Source organism: Cupressus sempervirens, chromosome 4 (genome assembly GCF_028749045.1).
Source record: "Cupressus sempervirens isolate cs-2001-9-10 chromosome 4, ASM2874904v1, whole genome shotgun sequence".
Classification (NCBI taxonomy): domain Eukaryota; kingdom Viridiplantae; phylum Streptophyta; class Pinopsida; order Cupressales; family Cupressaceae; genus Cupressus; species Cupressus sempervirens.
Genome location: NC_143121.1, coordinates 809,220,262 through 809,225,201, shown reverse-complemented (window position 1 = coordinate 809,225,201; position 4,940 = coordinate 809,220,262).

Genomic DNA, 4,940 nt, shown 5'->3' with positions numbered 1-4,940 from the left:
CTCTTACCGAGTGAATAGGTCATAACAATGAGAGCTATGTACAATGACCCCATGTGAGTCCAAGCTAAAACTAGTGGCACCTACTTTCAAATGCCACTAGTCAACAATGAGATCGAACCAAGTTCAACTAGCATTATAAAATAATAATGTAAGCCAACAGGTCATATCAAATAGGCATGATATCCAAAATAACACCATCTAAAATTTTAAAACCGTTGTGAGGTATGAAAACCATTATTTCAAACAACTATAACATCTATATTAGCAAAATTAAATGCATCAACGCATACCCTTTGATAACTCTAGCAGAAAAATTTCTCAATCACTAAATAATATTTGAAAGTGATAATTAAATATCACAAAATAAGTCTTAAAAAGAAAGGCTATCCAAAAGCTTCAAGAAAAGTGGACAGTAACTTAGAAAAAAATTTATCCTAGAGGAGTAAAAAAATAAAACAATCTAAATGCAGGTGGCTCCTCAATGGCCCAACAATAGGAATTGACCAAAATTTCCACTAGAGATAATTAAAGACAGTAATTAGAATTTTAAACAAATATAGTTACTCACCAAGTACTCCAAATCGTCCATGGTTAGAGTAATAGATGAAAATGTGGTCATTGGGGCCACTATCCACCACTTTACCAAGGAGGAGATCTTTCGTGCACTCCAATGCCCACTCTCTAGAAAGGGTCCCAAAGAACTCGACAAGGGCTTGAAAAGTTTTGGAATCAGTAAGGGAATTTATAGTTTCTATTCAATTTCAAGAGCACAAGATGTTTCATAGACCTATGGCTCAATAGTGTGGGTGTTGACAATGACATGTTTGATATCAAGAAACTCTGTATAGTGTTGTAACCAAACTTACAATATTAGTGATGCATAAATATTTCCTAAGAAACCATTTGACATAAGGAAAAATGGAGTAAACCTAAAAAAGATTTCCACAAAAATTCATATAGACAATATTTCATACAAAATATTCAATCTATATTAAAGCTCAAGTGTACTCCCAATGAATCACCTACCTGAAGTGCGCACATATATAAACCAACTTTCTCACACAACTATGCTATATGAGGATGGTCATAGTGACTGAAAATTCCATTTCGCAAGATAGCATCAACAACATTAGGGAAAGTGACCATATTTGAATCAAAGGTTAAGTGGTGGAGTTCTTGCATCCAAATAAAGTGGGTGAAAGAAATAGTGTACATTATTCAAGCACATCATTCTTTTCTTTGGAGCATTATGATTTTAGGATATGCAGATGATGATTTGATAAAGCTTTAGACTGTTCCAAATAAAAGTGGCAAAAAAGATGACTTATTGGGATGAGAGGGATGAGAAGATGAGAGGTAGATGGATTTGGGTGATTCCTTGGTATGTTAGTTTGAGTTTCACTTGGTTTCAAGAATACTATAATATTCTCTACTTAACAAGGCCAACCATGTGAAGGTGGAAACTCATCTGGCCTCACTCCCCTCCCCCTAACATCAATCTAAATTCCCCATTAACATATAATTACATACTTCATTCATTTCATTCATCCATTTATGAACTATAACATTCAATCAATACAATCACATAACATTCATTAATATGATATAAAATTTATTAATATGCAATAGTAATCAAGACTTTATATTATATTATCAAAAGATTTTACAAAAGTTTTGCCCTGTTCAACTGCAGGCACTAGGGGAAAAAGAACAGGGTAAAGAAAAACACCGGTATAGCTTGGGACCGGAGTCCTGTATACATTACAGATGCCCTTTATAAGGGTCTTTAAGAAGGCATACCTCCTTTTATACAAGGGGAGGATTTCTTATAGAAGAACCTCCAAAAAAAAAATACAAGGTTGGATCAAAATCCATCTCAACCAGATTCCCTTCCCAACATATTTGGGATTACAAATAATAGTGGCTAAGAGGGTTAAAAATATTAATGTTGGAGGAAATTGGCACATTATGACTATCCTTCTACTCTCGGCACAAATCCTACTCATGATTATGAAGGCTAATAGGCACATCGTGACTATCTTTGGCATAAAGGCCACATCATCTACCACATTTTGTTCAATGCCAACCTCAACATGCTCAACACTAACATCACACTCAACTCCATTACCATTACGTTCTCCATACTCAAAAATTATCACATAAAGGTTACACCAATTGCAATTTAAGATGCCAAATTTTTTTAATAATTACATAATTAATTTTCAATAAAAATTGAATATGTACCTCTATCACTATGATGCACTTCAGGGCCTTCGTCATGTGTAGGATATGTGGCTTCATAATCACGAGTAGGATCTATGTTGGGAGTAGAAGGATGCAGTGATGGCACTCAAAGCACCAAGGAGGTCTATCACACCCATGAGAAGAAGACTGTAATCCATTATACTCTTAGCTTCCAAAAAGTTGCAATCACACTTGATTTGTCTACAGATGAATACATTTTATCAGTAAAGATAAATAGTGGCAAATTACAACTAGCTGAAGCATTAGAAATAACTTGCATGAATAAGGGGAATATATTCACAATATAAATTCTAGAACAGTGATAAATATCTAAAGCCTTTCAAAGATGTTACCAGCCAATTGTATCATCTAATATGATATTTATCTTTGACTAGCACACCCCCAAAATTATACATGTTATGCTATAATAAATTCTTGTTCACTAATAGATTTTTTGTGGAAGAAGATTGTGGAAAATTTTACATTAAACTAGGAATGCAAGCCAGCTCTTACTTGACATCTGTAGTCTTGAAAGATTTGTATCATAATTTGACAATATGTTTTTGATCCATGGAAAACAATTTTTAAATTAAAATACAATATGTTTCACAAGCCAATAATAGGTTGGCACAAGGAAATGTTGTGGGAATTTGTACATTGAATTGGCACTAATTTATTTTCATGATTACAATCTATAGCCAGATAAATATAAAAGCATTTCGAACCAAAAGAATTACAACAAGGGCTTAGGAAACTTGCTTTAGAAGTGTCTGGCACCATTTTGGCTCAAGTTGAAACACAAACTCCAGATCTAGATCCTTGAGAGTTGTAGTTTCATCAATTTCAACTTTGTCTGTTGATTGACCTTGAGATGAGCCTTTTAGATTGAATCGCCTATGTATGCGAAGCTCTAAACATAACATATTTCCCACGACTATAAGTTGAACCTGTTACAAATTTCCAAGTCCAATTTTTAAGAATCTGCAATTAGTTTTGCTTCACAATCACTTTGGATTCATAATGGCAAAGGAGTCCCATAAACAACATCTAGAGTCTAGAAAGAAAAACATCTCAACATGATAAATCATATTACCTCTACTTATACATTAATGGTATTAATATTAAATATACAAGTGTGGCTTCTCATATTTAATTTTGAAAATAAGGTCTAGTTACCAAAAATTGACATATTATGTCAACGATTGGATGGAAAATAGAGTAAGAAGGTATAGAAAATACCTTTTGTCCTGTTGCTGCTCTGATACTATGTAGACCAAAAAAATTAGTGATCAATGTGCTTTCATAAGTACAAACATGATTATAGTAATTTGGCATAAACTATATTGAGAAAATCAAAATAAATAGAATAAATGCATCATGTGAATTATGAATAGCAAAGGAAATGAATATGGGTGATAGGGAAGAGAATTCAATAATAGAGGCTCTTAACTTTAGTTATAGTTATGATATGGGTGATGCACAATTGCCTCATGGATTCACATTCCATCCCACTGATGAAGAGATCATAACACATTATCTCATTAGAAAGCTTTTAGATAGCAATTTCGTAGGAAGGTCCATTGCTGAAGTGGACCTCAACAAGTGTGAGCCTCAGGGAGGGTTCAATTCCCTCCTTTATTATTCACTATGTGTATAATCAGTTAATAAGCGTGAGCATCATGGGTTTGATCTCCATTTGGCCTTCCTAATGCCAACAGCCTCAAAGTATCTTCCATGAGCTTTTGCCATTGTTCCCCTTTGACCATGGTTTCCTCAAGATGAGCCTAACTTCTAGTGAGTTCCCTTAATAGTGCCATGACTTTAGTAGCACAATCCTAAGAGTCCCCCATTCTGTTGGCAGAATGGCATCTCCTTCTAGTGTATACTTTTGAGCACCTTGTGCATCCATGACCCGATAGGCTAGCAACTAGCTCTAATTCCACTGTAATATCCTACATTGAGTAGTGTTTGAACAATGTTTTTCATTAAATGTATAACAAGGGCTAAACATAAATCTTTGAAGATCTAGAAATCAAACTTACCATGGTCCATAGGCCTATAGTTTTAAGAAAGAATGTTTGAATTTCAAGATCCAAACTCCAAGCTCATGACAACTTTGCCTAGCAAAAACTTGCTTAAGGCTCTTTAATGGTTATGCTATGCATGCTTAGTAAAATACTCTAGTTATTGTAAAATAAATTTGATCAGCCAAAAAATGAACATGTGGAAATTAATGTAATCAAACAAAATGTTGCATCTAAAATCAACACAAACTTGGGCTACATATAAGCAAGTCGTGAGCATCAGATTTCAATTAAATTGATAATCTACTCAACGTATAGTACTAAATCCTTTGTGCAAGAGGTAATTGCTCAAAGGGAGTCTTGATATAATGCCCAAATTGTATTGTAGATTTTCAAGTAAATGACATGCCCAAAAGCTAGAGTTTGGAACATATTTTCCTTGCAACACCATTTCAATGTTGACAAGCACAAGTAAAACTAGAGTATATAACCAGCTCAAAGATGAGAGGTAGTCCCCAAAAAGAATTTCCCATGACTATTTTCTCTCCGTAGATGCTAATCATGAGCGGCAACTAACAATCTAGGTCCATGCTTCACTTATATGAATCATGTTAACAAATGTTCCAACTTATCTAAATAATGTTTTGTAGACATGTGCACTAGTAGAATAGT